This window comes from Leptidea sinapis, chromosome 19 (assembly GCF_905404315.1).
Source record: "Leptidea sinapis chromosome 19, ilLepSina1.1, whole genome shotgun sequence".
In the NCBI taxonomy this organism is placed as follows: domain Eukaryota; kingdom Metazoa; phylum Arthropoda; class Insecta; order Lepidoptera; family Pieridae; genus Leptidea; species Leptidea sinapis.
The window spans coordinates 4,150,762-4,172,313 of record NC_066283.1 but is presented as its reverse complement, the minus strand read 5'-3'; the positions used below and the strand labels follow the sequence as shown (position 1 = coordinate 4,172,313).

General features: G+C 43.6%; 1 protein-coding gene and 1 long non-coding RNA gene across 2 annotated transcripts in view; one reads left to right on the top strand and one right to left on the bottom strand.

Annotated features, from left to right (window-relative positions):
• Positions 1-4,148, top strand: part of LOC126969958 (uncharacterized) — a 238,884-nt gene extending 234,736 nt beyond the window's left edge. Inside the window, exon 2 of the long non-coding RNA XR_007730501.1 lies at positions 2,635-4,148. This is a non-coding gene — a long non-coding RNA (uncharacterized LOC126969958). The remainder of the gene's footprint in view (positions 1-2,634) is intronic.
• LOC126969917 (uncharacterized) overlaps positions 1-21,552 on the bottom strand; it is a 433,182-nt gene that overhangs the window by 98,312 nt on the left and 313,318 nt on the right. The window lies entirely within an intron of this gene.

Below are 21,552 nucleotides of genomic sequence, written 5' to 3'. Positions count from 1 at the left end.
CCAAACGAGTGTTGTAATGTACTGAATTTCATTACAACACTCGTTGGGATGATTTAATGGTTATTAGGACATTAGGTGCTTTAATATTGGCAATAAGCTAACTGTTTTAGAAACTTTAATAGAGGATTTAAAGCATGGGTGTAGATAAATCAAGTTATTGACACATTCCAGTCACGTGCTTATAACACACACAAACATACATTACTTTCTCAGGGAAAAATATCCTTTTTGATACCTAAATCTCTAAAACTTTGGTGTTTCTGAGTACAGCCAAAATAATCACATATTCAAAACTAATTTCAACGAGACATACTCTTGGTAACCCTACCTTGCACATTTATAGAAAGAAAAACCGCCCTCGGTTAGTTAAAAGCTGTCCAAGTAATACGAAAATGATAGTATGGTTGAAATGTAAATGATTGCTTAATGGTATCCTAGTACCTCTTTCAAATTACACATACATTAGAAATTTCGGAGATTGCGGCACTTAACTGCACTACATATTATGAAAGGCTCAAAAACATACGACCCTATATTTTTATGGTTTCCTTGTGAATCTCTAATTTTTATTCATTATTTATGTACCATTATGAACTAACAACAGACAAATCGATATTTTCGACTGTTAAATACGAATTTTCTTACCTTTTAATAGTTTATTGTTGTGAAGTCAAACTCATTTTCAAAGTAGTCTAACCGACTTCAATTTACGAAAAAAACTTAAAAGGCAACAACACCTATAATAATCTATTGAAAGTACAGAAGAAATATGGTAACTATATCATAGTTGAGCAAGAAATATCGTCAAAACTAGTAAATAACTTAATAGAGGTTATAAATCTTATATATGTTTAAATAAATCTATATTTGTTTATATATTTTCCTTTTTGCTTCATTCTTCTTCATAATTGAATATGTAAAATGAGTTATTTAAATATAAACTTAGCGATCTGTGATGGTTTGATAAACAATAAATTTGACAGATGCTGTCATATTACTCAAAATGGCGGATGTTGTATTTATTAAGGTTTAAATGAATTATTGTAAAGGCGGTGGTTACTCTATATTTATATGTTACAGTAAGTACTTTACAGATTTAAGGCTTAGGCCGCACTGCGGTTTTTTCTCGATAGCGGTTAACCGCGAAATCGCTCGAAACGCACACACAACGATTATAAACCGCAAAACCACCCGCGATAAACAAATAGTAGGTGACTTCCTACTAAGTTCTATGAATTACAAATTTCGCAGCGGGTTTTCTTCCGCGAGAATATTTAAGATATCTAAGGGAAAAATATATCTTAGGAGTTAGAGCTTAACCACGTACTTGTAGATTGTTGCCATAATAAAGACTACATACGTACTCTCCAGCAAAATGGCTAATTTGTGAAATAAGGCACCAGCTTTTATGTCTGTTTCACATAAACCTACTGTCTGTATGTGCCTAGTTTATTTAAGAAGTCCTAGCAATAACAACTTCGTACCTACTTGTCTAGATGCATTTACCAAACTTAAGTTTGTAGACTTCTTCTTAATGTTGGTATTATGAGTATGTAGTAACTTGTACATGGTTTTTTGTATACTACGATTTATTTTGATACAAAATAGAATATTTTCATTTGTATCTTACGGTTTAAAATCAGTCGAGGGAAGAAACTGCAAGTGCGACCGCTTATCTATAAACTCACGCGGTTAAAAACCGCTGCGGTTTAACCGTAGTGCGGCCTAGCCCTAAATATTATGTCCTATAATATAATTATGGCCTTGTGCACTTTTTCCATTACTATGTTCTGACACTTGTAACTTATTTTAAGTCTTGTGAATTCTTGTATTTAATTTTTGAAAAAGAATGGTATTGAAGAATTTCAGGATTTTTTTTAAATTGTATTAACATGTTATTTAACAATGAAATGCATATTTATATTTATGAATGCAAGAAATATATTTATTTTGAAATGTTAATGTATTTATTAAGTTATTGTGTACTTATATAAAAATGTTTTAATGTTTTTTTTTTCTGCTTAAAATTGAAAATACGGGTTCGAAAATTTGCATCAATATTATCCTAGCATTATATAAACAATGTGTTTACTATTAGTCTCAAATTAATTTTCGTTCTAAATGTTCACCTAATCATTATTATGGAATATTTTTAGGTTTATAGTAAAATGGTTGTTTTAGCATAGTATTGCCGATAGGAAATCGTCATTTGAATTTTGTTATACACACCAATATATATTCACAGCGTGTCAAGTGTAAGGTGTCGCGTGGCAAAAAACTTATAATTAATTAAGATTCTTGGTTACTTTTTTTGATTACTATTCGACTTTTTATGTTCTACCCACAAATATTGACAATTTTCACTATGGGATACTTTTGTACATGAAAAAGTCGGCTGTTTCAAAATATTAAAGTTTCTGCTCGACCAATATGTATGAATCGTTTAGGGTTTCCAAGCAAACTATTAGCTAGAAGCTCCTTTGCACAGGATGCCGGCTAGCTTATGGGTACCAACAACGGCGCCTATTTCTGCCGTGAAGCAGTAATGTGTATGCATTACTGTGTTTCGGTCTGAAGGGCACCGTAGCTATTGAAATTACTGGGCAAATGAGACTTAACATCTTATGTCTAAAGGTGACGAGCGCAGTTGTAGTGCGGCTCAGAATTTTTGATTTTTTCAAGAATCTTTAGCGGCACTGCATTGTAATGTGCAGGGCGTATCAGTTACTGTCATCTGAACGTCCTGCTCGTCTCGTCCCTTATTATCATAAAAAAAAGCTATACTTTATTTTAATATCCTCTCTAGAGTCTTCGACCAACAAAGTGTCTCTATTTTGGTAACTTTGAAGAAATTTGATTTGCAGAGGTTAAATTTCGTTTTATCTATTTTCTCAAAATTGATTCCTTTAGAATTCTTTTTGATGTCATTTCTAATATACTAGACACCACTACCGCTTCGGAAACAAATGGCGCTCTGAGAGAGAGAAGAAGCGGCGCAAAAATCTCTCTGCGCTCTTTTTAATCGAATATACATTCAAATATATTGTATTGTCATTGCTATTAAATAAATTAATCATAATCTAGTCCCAGGCTGTCCGATCACTTAGATATTCAGCTGTGGAGTAGTAGGATGTATGACAGAGCAATTTTTTAAGTAGAGACTTAAAATGAAGGGAACGAAACATTATCATATATTTTTATCGGCTCCTTTTACTTGACGCGGTGTAAATATCTTTAATTTTAAATCATTCAATGAGCACTGTTACCATTTCCGTATTATTTAAGCTCTGAATTTTGTAAAGTTTTAAACTACTTGAGTATAATCGCTTGAACATAGAGAATATAATATTGATACTTCATTTCATTCACATTTACTTCCACACAATACGCAAAATAGAAACTTACATGAACTAATTTTATTTATAATATTACTAGCTGACCCGACAGACGTTGTTCTGTAGATAATAAAAAAATACTATTTTATAGGAATTTGCCAATAATATTTGAAAACATCAAGAATTATTTCGTAAAAAGTGCTCCCTGTTGTTATAATGAAATTGTTTCACAGCAGAACTGTCAAATCGTGCGTCACTAAATTCTCTCATAGAAAATATTATGTCCATACAAAACAAATATTGAAAATTAAAATAATTATGGGTCCCAAATCGAAATAAAAACTCTCCTATCTCTCAAGTTGGACCAAACAGCACTCCATGAAGTAATCCCCTTTAAAAACCGTTCATTAGTTTAGGTCAATTGCGGACAAACAACGTGTCACGTAATTTATATATATTAAGATTTACTTGGCAGTATTAATATATTTATACCTATTGTTTTAATATATTTTACAATTTAAAACAGTCACAAACCACAAAATTACTTTTGTATATTTTGTGGTAAATGTTAATGCCTCGCATTTGGTCACGGGTGAAACAACTGGTCTTCTCGGTGGCGATAGCAGCGCCTTAAGTGATTATACTCAAGTAAACTAAAAAATCAGTTAAGTTTTAAAGTTACCTACGATGTGCTTAATACGTACTTACCGAATAAAATGCATTTAAATTAAGGTCTATTTATGCCTTTTGTGTATCGATCATATTTATTTAAATCGAGAAATGTGTTAAATAATATATTTATGTATTATAAGAGCTTTCCTTTTATTTTTAACCCCGGACGCAAAATAGGGATGTAAGATTAGTGTCTATCTATCCCTATGGCATCAAAATAATGGATAGATTTTCATACAGTGTTTTGAAGAAAGCATACAAGATTTATCAACGAAACGTCACTCGAACGGTTGGCTCAGTTGGAAGAGCGCTCGCTCGGAACTCGAGAGGTCGCGGATTCGTGTCCCGCAACGTTGATAAATTTTGTTTTATGATTTTATTTGTGTGACGGTGTTTTGTTTTTAACCTGATGTGATAGAGAATAGAAATGTTTCCTAGCTATAATAGACATTAGTCGGGAGTGTTAAAAGATATTAATTTATATACAGGATGATAAACAACTACACAACCTAAAAATGGGGGTTTGAAATTGGACCATGATTCTGAACATATTGGCACTGAAAATTTCCGAAGTAAAAAAATTGTGGTGCGGTTGTTTTAGTATAAAAATGCAATGCAATACATTTTTTATCACAACTATTAATTATCTCTTGCTCTCTCAGAGGTAGAACAGAAGTGTTGCCGGATTTTTAGAAAAATGTATGCGATTATTTTGAAGGTATCGTCTGTCGTATCGTCCTGGTATCGCCGCCCATGATTGCTCATTCAATAACTTGGTTATACATGGAATAAAGTTCTTTGAAAACCGCACTGTAGATGAACGTCACACATCCAGATGGTGGGGATGATATGATAATTTGTGGCGTGTCGTGCGAAGGTGGAATTCAGTGGCAGGAATCAAGTCAAACAGCTGTTTGGTAATGGAACCCACCATGTGATAAATGCGGTAAATGACACACAAAAAAGCGATGTCTCGATGAAACGTTCGAGCTCTTGGGTGCGCCAGACCAGAGATGACAGCAATACAACATATGTGGCCTGACCTGCGCATTGTAGAGCGCTAGAATGTGGGCCGGCTTGAAGTACTGTGTTCTATTCCAGACGCCCAGCTTCTTCGAATCCAATTTGGCTTTGCCTTACAAAAGACCGTAGATTCGGTAATAGCTTGAGATTTCAAGACCCAGTATTCCGATATTACGCGAGCCATTAAGGGAAGTGTTCCCGAAGACCCGTGATACGACAAATGAAGTTTTTTTAGTGGTAAACGCGCACACTTGTGTCTTCCGTGTTCCAGTTGGTTAAATTATAAGCTGCTCGCCAATTTTGACGACGTACTTGGATTTCGCACGGGCGATTTCCCGCTTAAAGAATCTTGAGGCACGGTTCCGCTACCTACACATTCGATACGCAGTCAGCAGGTGGTTTCACTGACCCATCGAACCAGCGCTATGATCTGCCACCGTTCGGCACTACAGAGCTTGGTGTGAAAATATCCATACGCTGAAGGAGGAGTGTAGTAGGTACCTATTAAACGGCCGCGTCGCAGAACACCAGTGATCTGCCGCCTTTCGCCCTGCAAGTCAGCAGAAAGGGATAGGGTGATTTCCTTCTTTGCATCCTACCCTTAGGGCAAGATATGTTTCCCATCGGATGATCCCATTGCTTGCGCCGTTGCAGTGGCCGATTGATACTTTAGGGCATGGATATTTATATACCGAGCTCTGTAGTACCGATGGGTGGCAGATCACAGCCCTGGTTCGATGCGTCAGTTAAAGCAGCATCTGACTGCAAAAAACAGGCGTATCGAACTTGGGTTGCGGCGCTGGCCATAAAGGATCCAAACTGCAAAGTTCTTAAGAGGAAATATAACCGTGCCTCCAGATTTTTTAAGCGGCAAATCGCCCGTGCGAAGTCTAAGCACGTCGTCAAAATCGGCGAGCAGCTTTCCAGCACCGGAACACGCAAGTTCTGGTCGTTGTCGAAAGCTGCTCTTAGTAACTTCAACCAGCCGTCCATGCCGCCGTTGCACAAAAGGAATGACACCCTGGCCCCACGGCAAAAGAGAAAACCGATCTCCTGTGCGCTCTTTTCGCCTCCAACTCGACTCTTGACGACAACGGAAAATCACCGCCGACCATCCCGCGGTGTCAGATCTCTATGCCTGAAGTAGAGTTCAGACAGAAAACTGTTAGGCGAGCTCTGTTTTCGTTGGACGTCAGGAAGTCGAGCGGGCCGGATGGCATTTCTCCAATCGTGTTTAGAACGTGTGCCCCTGAGCTAAGAGTATACTCCCTGCTCCATACTGGTTGAATGGTGGTAAATCACAGCTCTGGTTCTAGAGGAATTTTACTTATTTTTTCGCCGCTGGAAGGCATTTTACTCGCCGCACTCATGACGTCGTGTGATTTGTTACTCACATTGACGTTTGTGCTAACGCGTTTATTCCGGCACTCTTATCCCGAAGGCGTAGTCCCTGACTCATGAAAGTCAGCCCTTGTCCATCCGATCCGAAAAAAAAGGAGACAGTTCGGATCCGTTAAACTACAGGCCTATTGCCATTACCTCCCTGATCTCCAAAATCATGGAGAGCATAATTACGCGCCAGCTTTTAGTATACCTAGAGGGTTACCAGTTGATCAACGACCGACTGTACGGCTTTCGCCATGGACAGTCGGCAGGTGATCTTCTGGTATACCTAACACATAGATGGGCGGCGGCTATTGAAAGCAAGGGCGAAGGCCTGGCAGTTAGCCTGGATATAGCGAAGGCCTTTGATCGTGTATGGCACAAGCTGTGGTGCTCCTCTCAAAACTTCCATCATTTGGGCTTCCCGAGAGCTTTTGCAAGTTTACCTCCAGCTTCCTCACTGGGCGCAGCACACAAGTCATTGTCGACGGTTTTTGCTCGAATCCTAAGCCCGTGAACGCTGGAGTGCCCCAAGGCTGTGTGCTATCTCCCACGCTGTTTCTTTTGCATATCAATCATATGTTGGACATCTTCAACATACATTGCTATGCAGACGACACTGGTGATGCCGTATACACGGGCCATGCAGGTCTTTCTCGGGAAAACGTCGACCAGTGCCGGGAGAAACTTGTGTCTTCTATCGAGTCCTCTCTTGAGAAGGTCGCGGAATGGGGTAAATTGAACCTTGTCCAATTTAACCCCCAGAAGACTCAAGTTTGCGCGTTTACCACTAAAAACACCTATTTGTCGTATCACCGCTCTTCGATAAAACTTCCCTTAAAGCCTCGACTAGTATCGGAATACTGGGTCTCGAAATCTCGAGCGAATGCCCATTCCGTGGCCATCTGGAGGGCAATTAAAAATTGGGCGAAATTGGCTTCGAAGAAGCTGGGCGTCATCAATAGAGCACGGCAATAAACGGCAACAACAACATTGTCCTGCAGACAAACTGTCCAAACAGTTTTGAGGGACTATGTTAGCTTTTATGATTCTTTCTGTAAATGATTAATAGTATAAATAAAAAAAAAAACTTCAAGCCGGCCCACATTCTAGCGCTCTACAAAGCGCAGGTCCGGCCACACATGGAGTAATGCTGTCATCTCTGATCTGGCGCACCCCAGTATCAGCCCGATCCATTTGACCGCGTCCGACCCAGTGCTCTGTGAACGGCTGGATCACTTGGCGTTGCGTAGAGACGTCGCTTCATTGTGTGTCTTCTACCGCATTTATCACGGGGAGTGTTCCGAAGAGCTGTTTAACCTGATTCCTGCCGCCGAATTCCACCTTCGCACGACACGCCACAAGTTAGGATATCATCCCCACCATCTGGATGTGTGGCGGTCCTCCACAGTGCGGTATTCAAGGAGCTTACTTCCACGTACTATAAAGCTGTGGAATGAGCTTCCTTGTGCGGTATTTCCGGGACGATACGACATGGGTACCTTCAAAAAAAGCGCGTATACCTTAAAGGCCGGCAACGCTCTTGTGATTCCTCTGGTGTTGCAAGAGAATGTGGGCGGCGGTGATCACTTAACACCAGGTGACCCGTACGCTCGTTTGTCCTCCTATTCCATAAAAAAAAACGAACTCGGCAAAAATAAGATCATGACAAATGATAATTCATCGTGTGGACATCAAAGTCATCTAAAACAGTACCTACCTAATCTTTGGTAGAAAAGTACGTAAACTTCGGTCAAGAAGGCCGAGACAAGTTTATGGTGAAAATATAGCATCCTAAGCTATCAACACTACTTAATCATATTACACATACCCTTTAGTCTCTTAGTTTGTAGGTTGCCAATACTTGCTCTTGGTTATAGTTAACACTCGAGAGCTATTTTGAACTACCATTTTTCTTTACAGTTAAATATGTTTTTTCTCGGCATGGCGCATTTGTTTAGTACGAGATGCAGAAGCCTAAGTCTGCGTTGGTTATGTGGTACTCACGTGAAAACCTAGGTGCCTACCCACTAAACACCACCTGCAGTTGGCTTTGGGCAGGTGCCCTCTAAGCCTACATCGAAGGCGACCTTCTCTTGGGGAGAGAGAGGCGCAAGCGGCACTCCATATGGAGTTTCCGCTGGGATATTGCACAGAAGGTGCTATCTTATTGGGACTAGTGACATCAGAAGGATGATCACAAAATAGAGGTGAACCTAAATCCGTCTGATTGTCCCCGGATGCCAAGAGGCGTTCCAGGTCAGACGAGAGTTTGTTAGGGGGATCGGAGAGGGCGTGTCTGGGCCTCCTGACTTGATAACGTGAAGGAGGGGGGGCGGTATAATCCGCTGCCTCCTTAATCAGGGGATTTGGGTGATTGTCTGAGGACTTAAAGAAAGTTTCGGACAAGCACTTTAGGTGTTTTTGGATGGTGGGGAGCTCTAAGTCCCGGTGAAGGTCTGCGTTTCTAACGCACCAGTGGGCATTGACAGCCTTACGGCAGAAAATAAATTGGACTGTTTGGAGTTTATCTATAATATTGAGTTTCGCATGAGCGAAAACTGGAGCGGCGTAAGTCATAACCGGTCGAATGCAAACCTTGAAGAGTGTTTGCTTGTTCCTAAAAGACATTTTACTGTGCCTACCTAACATACTGTTTAGGCGGTACAGATAGAAGCGGGCGGTTCCGGTCACCTTCTTGACGTGGGGCCTGAAGGTGAGTTGGGAGTCGAGGGTCACACCCAAGTACTTGGCTGTGGACCTGAAGGGGATAGGGGAGCCTAATAGATGAATGGGTCGGTCCCGGCAGAAGCGTCTGCGCTTAAAATCAAAACGGACTGCGGAGCTTTTTTCCGGGTTGACCTCAATACGCCATTTCCTAAACCAGTCACCTAGCTCTGTAACTGAGCGTTGGAGCCTGGAGAGGATTGAAGATATCTGTTGGGACTGGACGTAGAGAGCGGTATCGTCAGCGAAGAGAGAGAGTTGGACTCCATTTCTAGGGATGGGAATATCGTTGGTATACGATATGTATAGAAGTGGTGAGAGCACTGAGCCCTGTGGTACCCCAGCCGTGAGCAGGCGAGGGGAGGAGAGGACACCTTCGTGTCTGAAACGAAAGGTACGTTTGTGAAGATAAGAAGCCACTATGCGGACTAATCGGGAAGGGAGGCCTAGAGCGTGGAGTTTATATATTAGGCCTTCGTGCCAGACTTTGTCAAAAGCCTTGGCGACGTCGAAGAAGACAGCGATTGTCTTCTTACGTTTGGGATAGAACCTGCTGTAGATGTACTCTACAATGCGGTGGACTTGCTGAGGACAAGAGTGTTTAGCACGATAGCCGAATTGTTGATGTATTATTAAGGGAGGGCCGTCCGATGGAAAGAGATGCTTTCTCATACGGAACAGAATAACCCGTTCAAAGACTTTCCCCATAGCCTTGAGGAGGCTGATGGGGCGATGGTTGGAGGGGATATTGAGGGGTTTCCCTGGTTTAGGAATCCCTATAACTATGACCTCTTTCCAAGCGGTTGGAAAGAAGCAGTGGTCGAGGCAGGCGTTGAAGAGGAGGACAAGAAAAAAGATCACCTGCTCGGGGAAATGTTTGAGCGCCAGGTTGGAAATACCGTCGGCTCCTGGAGCTTTACGAGGTTTTAATCCACGGATGATAGATTTAACCTCCTCTACAGTAGCTGGAATGGGATCGTCGGTGAGAGGCATTGAGTTCAGGCGGCTGACCTCATTCTCCACCGACGCTACGTGGAGGGGTTCAAAAAGAAGAAGCGCTGGGTGAGCATTGTGAAGCAATGCTTTCAGCAAAACACTCCGCTTTATCCCTGTCCTCGAAAGCTGTACTGCAGTCGGGGCGTATCAAAGGCGGAGTGTGGAATATTGCGTCAGTACGAAGGGCTTTCGCCACTTTGTAATACGCCTGGTGTGAAGGGGAAATGTTCTTGGCTCTAATGAGGTTCATGACATCAAGCGGGAGCTTATGGTTGTTAACCTTAACCACCCGCTCGTTATCATGGAGAGCGGACTGCACTGTTTGAGTAAGTGCTTTTACCGTGATGTCAATCTTATCCGTACTATCGAAATAGTTGGACGAGATTGCATATGGTGAATTGCGGGCATCAAAAGTTGATGCAAGAGACTCCCTATAACCCTCCCAGTTGGTGAGGGTTTTAGGGTGAGTGGTGGTAGGGGTGGGGGCATGGGGCCCGAGCTTGAGGGAGACTGGACAATAGTCGGAGCCCAGGTCATCGAGTGGTTCAATCGCCCTTAAATTAAGAGCGACACCCTCGACCAAGGCGATGTCTAAAATATCGGGAGAGTGTGCTACGCTATCCGGGTAGTGTGTTGGAGAGGTGGGACTTAGGACGTCTAAGTCCATAGACCTAATTAGACGGCGGAGCTTGATGCCATTCCCGTTTGTGGATAGGCACTTCCAGTCAGTGTGTTTGGAGTTGAAATCTCCAAACAAGATGACTGAGTCACCTAGTGAGAGAAGAGTCTCAAGGTCGCTCTGGAGAGGGATCTTGAGAGTAGGGAGGTAGATTGAGGCTATGATCAGAGACGGATGACCTGACATGCCCAACTGACAGACGGTTGCTTCCATGTTGGTAAGCACTGGAGTAGCGATTTGCGAGCAATGAAGGGATCTCTTGTAGTAAATGGCTGTGCCTCCGCCACGACGGTCGTCGGCTCTGCCATTGTGTACAAGAGAGTAGGAAGGGATCGATAATCCCTTTGAAGCGTCGGGTTTAAGGAATGTTTCTTGGATAAGCAATAGGTCGATGTCCTTATTGCGAACAAATTCCTTAATCTCTGGGAGGTTGGTGCGCAGGCCGCGCGTATTGAATGAGACAAGTGATACGCCCTGAGGCTTCACTCGCCCCATGTTCTGTGATGAAGCGTTACGCGATTGGCACATTAGTACATAGAATTCACCAGGTCCTGGTGCTCTATCATCGCCATAAGGCGCTCATGTGGAGACCTAGCTGATTTGAATTTGTTGGCGAGAATGTTGAATTCTTTTATGTCGAATTCTCCATTCTTCAAGAAACTCAGGGGGTTATGCACTCCTGAGTCTGGTTGAGTAGGTGTTGCCCATCTGCGGCCACTCGGGGTGATTTTCACGGGGCGGGAATTGACATTAGATGTCTGGGAGACAGGGGCTGCTTGTCTCCAAGAAGTGGAGAGTAAAGGCCCGGTTGTCCTGTTCCTCAGTTGAGGGAAGTTCGCGCCAGTGGCCGGAGGTGGCCCTGGTTTTGAAGACTGCTTCTTAGCAGACTTCGTTGTTGAGGGACGAGGGGCGCGGGGACATCCGCGGTAGTTCGCGGGATGTCCTTCCTGCCCACAAAGGACGCAAGCGGAAGGTGTCTTTGCATCGCGGGTGCGTTTGCACTCCTTGGTTGTGTGAGGCTCTAGGCACTTGACGCACCTAGGCGGGGCTGAGCAGTTTGCAGCTGCGTGGCCATAAAGCTGGCAGCGATGGCACTGCCCTGGGAAGCCCATCCTTTATTAAAAAGTTACACGATATATATACAAAATCCTTAAAACTAGTTACCCAATTACAATCGTTACTTAAAAAATATTTACAAGTTCAGAAAATACACACCAATACTAGAGCTTACATTTTAACCAATAGTAAAACGTTTCATTCAATAAGATTTGAGAATAATATTATGTGTTCTATCACGCTCTAAAACTAATGCTATCGCAGTTTGTGTAAACTCGCGTCGAACCTCGATCATACGATGTCAATGAGCATTCCGCACCTACGGCTGTTGCTCATTGATTAAAATTGCATGAATAGCGATCGACCCCCGAGTCCCGACAGTTCGATTCAGGCAGGCAACGCGAGCACACGTGCCGCGTTATCTGTCCTCCTTCGAATATTTTATTACCTGCGTTATCGCACTATCTGCTCAGGCCACCTGGGCTAGCTATTGTTATCGCGCGCCATTGTTCGGGACTCTTTGAGTCTCGCACCTGTTACGTTCCTTCGCGGAACGTAGCTAAGTTATAATAAGTGTTAATTACCCGGTTCTACGATCGTGTTAGTTAGCACCTGTGCTGTGTTTAGCGATTCTGCACGCTAATCGTGTGTGTTGTGAGTGTTGCAGATCGTGCCGTGTGTGTCTTCTCCGTGGGGGCCTGCACAGCGTACATCGGGGTTCCGGCCCAGCCAGTCTACACCCAGCAAAGCTAAGTCTTAGGCTTAATTATTATTATTAATTTCTTTTAATTTCTGTATATTTCATTATAATTAATAGTATTTTATTAATGTGCAAGTGTACAACAAAGGTATAGTTGTCCACTTATCATTATATTCCCCCTCTGCCTGACTCGGGCAGCGGGGGTTGTCACCCGCTTAACTTATCAACAACAACCATGGCTTCACCAATGGTTGCCGACGAGGGCCTTCTAAGCGCCCTGCTAGACAAGTTATTTACGGAGAAGATCGCTCCGTTAATTAGGGAAACGATAGATATGCAGACAGCGAAATCCAAATCTAAAAACTATAAATCGTCATCTGACGTTTCGAGTTCCGACGGGGAATCCGAAATGGAGATAGGCAATGCGTCCGACGCAAGTTCCGTGGCCTCGGTCAAACCGAGGAAAGTGATCACCCGATCAGCCCGCCCGCCTGTCCTTCAGGCGTACTTTGACGCGCAGGCGACCCCTAAGGTCCCCGCGGTCAGTCCTAACCGCACGGTAGCCCCTCAGGCTTCCAGTGCTTCACCGGCCCGGCCGGAATCCGCTCTACCGTCGAGAGCGGAGAGTGTCGCGTCGGATGCTGACGGCTTCATCACCGTCAGCCGCAAGAAGAAGCGCGGTCGTGAATCGCCTTCTCTAGATAGCACACCCGCGAAGAAAGCCGCGGCCACGACTGGCTCCGCTCCCGCGTCCGCGCCCACGCCCGCTAAAGCCCGCGTACCGCCTCCGACCAAGCGCCCGCCTCCTATTTTTATAGGGGACCGAGGCCGATGGTTAACCGTCAAAAACAGGATCCCGAAGACGCTCTCTTTCCAGGCGAGGGCGTACCAATCACTAATTAAAATAGAGACCAGAGAGGTAGCGGACCACCGCGCCCTGACATCTCTTCTTAGAGAGCTGAGTGTGGGTTTCCACACGTACGCCCTGCCTGAGGAGAAGCGCCTGAGGGTCGTTATTAGAAACGTCCCCAAAGAATTAGACGAGGCCGATATTCTGTCGGACCTCAAAGAGCAGGGTTACCCTGCACACGAGGTGCACCGTATGCGCGGAACTAACAATAAACAACCATTTAACATGGTTCTCGTTGTCCTCGACCTCACGCAAGAGGGAAAGGAAATCTTCAATTTAAAATCGGTTTGTTCCCTTCAGGGCATCCGTACCGAAGCTCCTCGCAACCGCGGGGGGCCCGGTCAGTGCCACAGATGCCAATTATACGGGCACTCGGCACGAAACTGCGAACACACTCCGAGGTGTGTGAAGTGCCTCGGGAAACACGGCACGCCAGAGTGCCCTCGACCAGCGCAATGCGCGGAGCCCCCGGCCTGCGTCTTGTGCGGGGAGAAGGGGCACCCCGCGAGCTATCGCGGGTGTCCCAAGGCACCCAAACACAAGCGTCACCCAGGGCGCCGCCAGCCGCAAGGCAGAGCAGAGAAGGTGGAGTTCACTCCAACCTTCAAACCTGCGCCGCCTCCGAAAGTAAACGCCTGGGCGAGGTCTCCTCCGGCTGCCACAGAGGCCACTCTCGCGGCCCCCGCGCCCCTCCGGCCTCCGCTAGCGTCCCGCCCGGCGGCGTCGGTCCCGCGACCGAGGCCACCGGCGCCCGCGTCCGCGGCAACAGGTAGCAAAGGCGGCAACACCTTTGCTTTCATGTTCGAACTGTCAGAGATGTTCGACATCGACGAAATAATTGCCCTAGCCAGCAGGCTCGATGCTGTCCGGGAAGACCCGCCGTCGCTCCTGCAAGTTATGGCAGACAACGGCAAAATATTCCGTGCCCTCACCGAAATAGGGCTAAAGTATAAAAACAACATTCGCGATGCCTAATAACGTAAGCGGACGGGTCAAACCACATACGCTCCGTATAGCGTATTTTAACGCCCAAGGCCTTAAGCCTCAACTAGACTTGGTGAAGGAGTTCGCTCACGAACATCAATTAGACCTATTCTTAGTGCAAGAGACATTTTTAAAACCACGTATACGCGATCCGCGTATCGCTAATTATAACTTAGTTAGGAATGATCGCACCACCCGTATGGGCGGCACCCTCATTTATTTTAAAAGGTCTCTACACTGTATACCTATAGATCCTCCGGTCCTCACTAACATCGAGGCCTCTGCCATCCGGGTCAGTATGGCGAATCACCAGCCGATCACTGTTATTTCAGCTTATCTTCCGCCGAACAAACAAATATTAGACACAGATATAGAAGCATTACTCGGCCACGGGGCCGCAGTCATAGTGGGCGGCGATCTTAACGCCAAACACTCTAGCTGGAACAGTAGAGCCACAAATAGAAACGGAATTTTATTAGACTCTCTCACAGACACGCGGAACTTTTCAGTTATAGCACCCGACGAACCAACACGTTATCCGGATAACGTCGCGCACCGACCCGACATTCTAGACGTTGCGTTACTTAAAAACGTAACGCTCAATGTAAATTCAATTGAGGTTCTTCACGAATTAGAGTCAGACCACCGGCCCGTCGTCCTAAATCTAGGCCCACCGGTTAACTTTCAACCACCGACGAAAACAGTGATCGACTGGCAACGGCTGGAAAAGGATCTCGAGTCTATCAAGTCCGACGACCTTGACCGTATACCGGACGTCATCGACTCGGTCGACACGGCTCACAGTGCTATCTCTCATGTGACGTCACACATACAGAGTAGGATCAAGGCCTGCTCTAGGCAGGTTCCGACGATGCAGCCGCATCGCCTAAACCTGCCTCCAGAGGTCAGGAACTTACTCACACAGAAGCACAGAGCCACTAGACTTTACGACAGGTATCCGTCGGTCGAGAATAGGCGCCACCTCCGCTACCTACAGCGGGTGGTACGGGAACGTATCGCGGAACTCCGCGGCGAACGTTGGGACCGCTTGCTCGGCAACCTTAAGCCATCACATGTGGCTTTCTGGAAGCTGCCTCGCGCGTTCAAACAGGAGCCGCCCACTGTCATGCCTCCTTTGGACAGACCGGGACTGCAGCCGGCGCTCGATGACGATGAGAAGGCTGAATGCCTCGCCGATAGTCTCGAGAGTCAGTGCTCTCCAAATGCAGCAGCCGACCCGACACACGTTGACGAAGTTGATCGTGAAGTTGAACGTCGCTCCGCTCTAAGCCCTTCAGGCGACGTAATAAAACCCACCTCTTACGAAGAGGTGAAACAAATCATTAAGGAGCTTCACTCCAAGAAGGCCCCGGGGCCCGACACTATAAACAATAGGGTTCTTAAAATCCTACCCTCGACCCTTATTACTTTATTGGTTACCATTTTTAATATTCTATTGTCTAATAGCGCGTTCCCCGAACAATGGAAGGATTCCATTGTTATCGGTATCCCTAAACCCAATAAACCTAAAGCTAATCCGAGTAGCTATAGGCCTATTAGTTTAATTAACTCGATCGGGAAACTTTACGAAAGATTAATTCTCGCGCGTCTTAATCATTACATCGCGGAGCTTAACCTGATACCCGACATACAGTTCGGATTCAGAACCGCTCACTCGTGTCCCCAGCAGGCTCACCGACTCACCGAGTACATTCTCATACGGCGTCAATTTCACGCTACCACGGCAGCCGTGTTTTTCGATGTCGCGAAGGCCTTCGACAAGGTATGGCACAACGGCTTAGTATTCAAGCTGTATCAACTGGGAGTGCCAGACAGGCTCGTGCGCATCATTCGAGCCTACCTTACCGATCGCTCCTTCCGATATCGAGTAGAGGGCACCCTATCCTCACCCAGACCCATCAGGTCTGGCGTGCCACAGGGTTCGGTCCTCTCTCCCACTCTTTTCTCGCTCTTCACGAGCGACATTCCCAAGTTTCCGAGTGTCCAGCTCGCTCAGTACGCTGACGACACGGCACTCTACTTCGGCTCCAACCGCTCAACCTTGAGCAAGAACATTAAAGTGCTTCAAGCCGCCGTCGATGAACTAGGCAACTGGTTCAGAAAATGGCGGATTGAAGTGAACCCCACCAAGAGTGCAGCGGTACTCTTCGGTAACGCGAATAGCATCCGCGCTAAAAAACAACCGACTGACGTTATTAAACTGTATGAAACACCCATACCGTGGGTGAAGGATTACAAATACTTAGGAGTCACGTTCAACAGCAATATGAACTTCAAGAAACATATTGATACGGTATGCAATAGAGCCCGATTTGTCCTCAGTCGCCTTTATCCACTTGTGTGTGGGCGAAGCAAACTTCCGCTCAAACACAAAGTGACGCTGTACAAAACCATCGTACGGCCCATACTGTCATACGCAAGCGTCGTTTTCGCGCACACCCGACCGAGCTACTTACGTCGTTTACAAGTAGTTCAAAATAAATTCACGCGCATGGCAACCGGAGCCCCGTGGTTCATCCGAAACGTTGACCTTCACCGCGACCTAGAGCTTCCGACAATAGCTCAACACTTTAAGGAGATCTCGCGACGCTTCTTTGACAAGGCGCCTAACCATCCCAACATCTTGGTTAGAAAGGCATGCGGGTACACCCCCCTTCACCATAGTCTCAACCCAATAAGACGTCCCAGACACGTAACGGTAGACCCGGATGACGACATCACCATCGCGATCGCGACACCAACACAAACACCGACACAGACACGCACACACCGCCTTCGCAGGCGTAGGCGCGGTCAACCACCGCAAACCACTGGCACTCGTCACTCTGACGATGGCCAGCGGCCCGCACCCTAGATACACCACACATTCTTTTGATACCCGACGAGACGTTAGTCCTCGTCCTGTAATCGCTTCACTACACTCACTCACACACGGACTGACTGACGGACTGACATACACCACTTACACAATCACAAACACACTCCACAAACAGACACAAACACAAACATACATGCACACAAACAATTACACTACGTACATACATACAACAACACATACATACAATCATAAACACATACATACACACTTACATACATTACACAAAACATCACCACACTCGCCGGCGAGTGTGCTCTTATCACCTTTTCATCTTTCATCATCATTTCATCTTCATTTTCATTCTCTCTCCTTCCCACAAGCACACAGCCGGTCTGAGGTTCGAGTCTCCTTAGGAGACGCCCCGCGACTGTTGTTGCGTAGTCTTTGCGGCCTCCACGGCCCACGTCCTACTTCGCTGTGAAAGCCAGGGCTGCTAACAGCACAGAGGAGGTTTTAGTCGGTATGGGGTGTCCGCTTACGCGGACACTCGAGTCCGACATATTACGCCCCGTTCCGGGGCGTAAATACGTAACAGTATTTCCTCCTCTCAAAAAAAAAAAAAAAAAAAAAAAAAAAAACCCCGAGTCCCGACGCTTCATTCGAGGACGCTCGGCCTTGCTGTGCGGTTGTGTAACGCGGAGCATATGACTGATCGCGTTACACAACCGCACTGACGTGAGTATATCTGCGATCGTCGAGAGAAAGTACGATGCTTGAAACTTCACTGAGATGACTAAACTGGTGATCTGTATGAGTTGATGTACAGCATTATGAAATGGTTCTTATCAGAGCTAATATTACGTTATACAAAATAAAATGTTCTTATCAGAGCTAATACTACGTTATATAAAATAAAATGTTCTTGTCAGAACGAATCTTTCGGCATACACTTATTACAGTTATTATGCACGATTACTATTTCTACGATCTATAATGCTACAATACTACGTTACAAGTTAGATATTAGACATTTGTGTTAATTGATATTATTGGTTGTATGTAGGTACAGCTACAAAATCAATAGCCTGGATTGTAAGCACATAAACTGTTTGCGCCTGTTAAAATGTTACAAAAGTCATGTTTTCCACGCAATTTGCTCGAAATTATGATCAGGCGCTTCATTATGCTGTACAAACGACGATGCGCGAACTGCGACGTTGCCAGAGTTTATTCTTGCACAGAATGTCTGTCGATCTTCACCTATTAGCGCGGGTCTGTTATTATTTTTCATATCATTAGTTTTCACGTACCTATATTTCAAATCAAGTTTTTAAACTTTGTTACAAAGATGGTGGGCGGGCGGCTGTTAAATGAACTCAGTGGTAGAATCCCTTGCACAGGCCAGATTATACTTACCACAACGGCGCCTATTTCTGCCGTGAAGCAACAAGTTATTGTGGTCTAAAGGTCGCCGTAGCTATTGAAATTACTGGGCAAATGAGACTTAACATCTTATGTCTCAAGGTGACGAGTGCTATTGTAATGGTCAGAGTGTATAAATTACCATCAGCTGTACGTCCTGCTCGTCTTGTCCCAAAAAATATTATATCGCTCAATGTCGCTGGCATTTAAAGTCGCCTTAAATAAAAGACTAACTAACTAACTACAGGTGCCGAAACCTGGGTGCTCACAAAAGAAAACCTCTATATAAAACTCGTGCCAATAAGATGTCATTACCAAAAAGAAAAAAAGGAAATTGTAACGAAAAAGTGTGCGATGTTACTTTAAATAAATGCAAACAAAATACGTAACGAAATTGCAATGCAGCCAAAATTTTTATGGAAAAACTTACTTTTTAAAATATTATGTATGCAGATATCGTACATTCGCAACCACTCGCGCGTGTTGTTGGTACTACTGGTATAGCCTCCAATAACGTCATAAAAAACATCTAACGTGAGCTGTTGCTGTCACCTTAACGGTTAAAGGTTCTAACAAATCGAATACGTCACATTTCTCCTCGATCCCTCCTGTTCCTATGTGCGCTTCATCAACTAGCATCGTTAAATCGAGGATTTGAACGTATAAATCCTCGTAATATTAAGAAAAAATTTAAATCATACTTTTTAAGTCACTTAAACTAATGTTCTGTTGTAAACGTAAATAGATTTAACTCTTTGTTAGCATATATTACAAACCCGTGTCGTGGTTTTCTGATGCTAGCTATAAGTATTTTACTTTTGTAAACGTATATGTAAATAAATAAATAATAAAAATAAAAACCCTATTTCACAATTCTATATAAAAACTAGCTGACCCAGCAAACGTTGTATTGCCGATATTAAAATCGCGATACAAAAGTAACTGTTGATCGTAGATGGGTGAAAATTGGAAGTTGTATGTATTTTTAATGCTGACTCATAATCAAACAAATTTAAAAAAAATGTCAAAAAAATAAAAAAATAAAAATTTCGCCCTTAACATTTAGGGGGATAAAAAATAGATGTTATCCGATTCTTAGACCTACCCAATATGCATTCAAAATTTCATGAGAATCGGTCAAGCCGTTTCGGAGGAGTTCAATGTTTTATATATTAGAAAAGAAGAGAAGATTAGATAAGGAACGCCTCAAACTGTGATCAATTGTTTAAATATTATGTAGTTATAATTAATTTAAAAATAGAGCGTCGCGTCGATACCGCAATTAGTAAAACAGTTAGGTAAAAGTTGAATCACCATCGTACCCCGAATCGATCCTCGCCCACTACCAACCAATGTGTGTAGCTTTCAGTTTTTTAATTAAAATAATATGATCTACTACGTTTAATCAGTGGTGGGTTAAACCGAACTAATATGCTGAGAGGGAGTGCCGCTTACGCCTCTCTCTCCCCAAGAGAAGGTCGCCTTTAATGAAGGCTTATATAAGCTAACCTCAGGTGGTGTTTAGTGGGTAGGCACTTAGCTTTCACGAGAGTCCCACATAACCAACACAGACTAAGGCTGCGTTGGTATGCATGAGCATTCAATACATCCCTCCCGTCGTTATCCCGGAGGATAGCACTTTCCCTTTGTCTGGGCGCAAAAAATTTTTGGGACAAAACACTGCAAACATTAGCGTATTAAGAAAATTTATTGAAGTAGGCGTTACTTTGCGGAAATCCATAATTATACAAATGATTCAAGTTTTCTTTAGTGTTAATTCCTGATCTCGTGCCAGATTTTGGCGAGTAAAAATATTGGCGGAATTAACACTAAAGAAAACTTAAATCATTTGTATATTTAGCTTGTTATGTTGATCTAGAATTCTTGCTTTAGTTTTTTATTTGGTTCTTGATGTATTCTAGTTTAAATTACATTAGGCATGTATATTATATTCGTAATTATTTAGTTAAGTTTTTAAAATTTTGTTCATTTTATTTGTTATTATATTTTGTGAATGTTTACCTGTATTTATAGTGTTTGTTCCAAATAAAAATATTATATTCGCCGCTTTTATAAAGCAACAATTATTGTTACATTAATAAATAAACCTTACCATCTTAACATTAGTAACGAGCAAAGTGTTCATTTACTTTCGAATGCGTGAATTTGCGATCTTTAATCTATCTATATATATATAAAATGGATTGCTGTTCGTTAGTCTCGCTAAAACTCGAGAACGGCTGGACCGATTTGGCAAATTTAGGTCTTGAATTATTTGTGGAAGTCCAGGGAAGGTTTAAAACGTGAATAAATAGGAAAATGCTGCTAAATTAAATAAAAATAACGAATTTGTTTTTCCTTTGATGTGTCCATACATAATTTCTATGAGAGAATTTATTGACGCACGGTTTGACAGTTCTGCTGTGAAACAATTTCATTACGACAGCAGGGTGCATATTTTACGAAGTAATTTTTGATGTTATGGTATATTATTGACAAATTCATATAAAAACATTATTTTATTTTTTATATACAGAACAGTCGCGTCAGCTAGTACGAAATAAATAGTGACAGTAAGGCGCAAATTCTTTCGAAACAAATAGTGAATACTGGCTGGTAAAGCTGGAATTGTAATAAGAGTGAAAAAAGAATTTATTAGATATCTTTTGTTTCTTTTAGAAATGAAAGTCTTTTGTTTTCAGCTCGTCGGAGCGTACCTTTTCTGTCTTGTCTATGTACGTTAAAGATGTTCTTGTACGCAGTGTTTTTCTATACTCTATACGCTAGTATATAGTGAGTCTATGGGTTAAACCAAAGAAATAATAG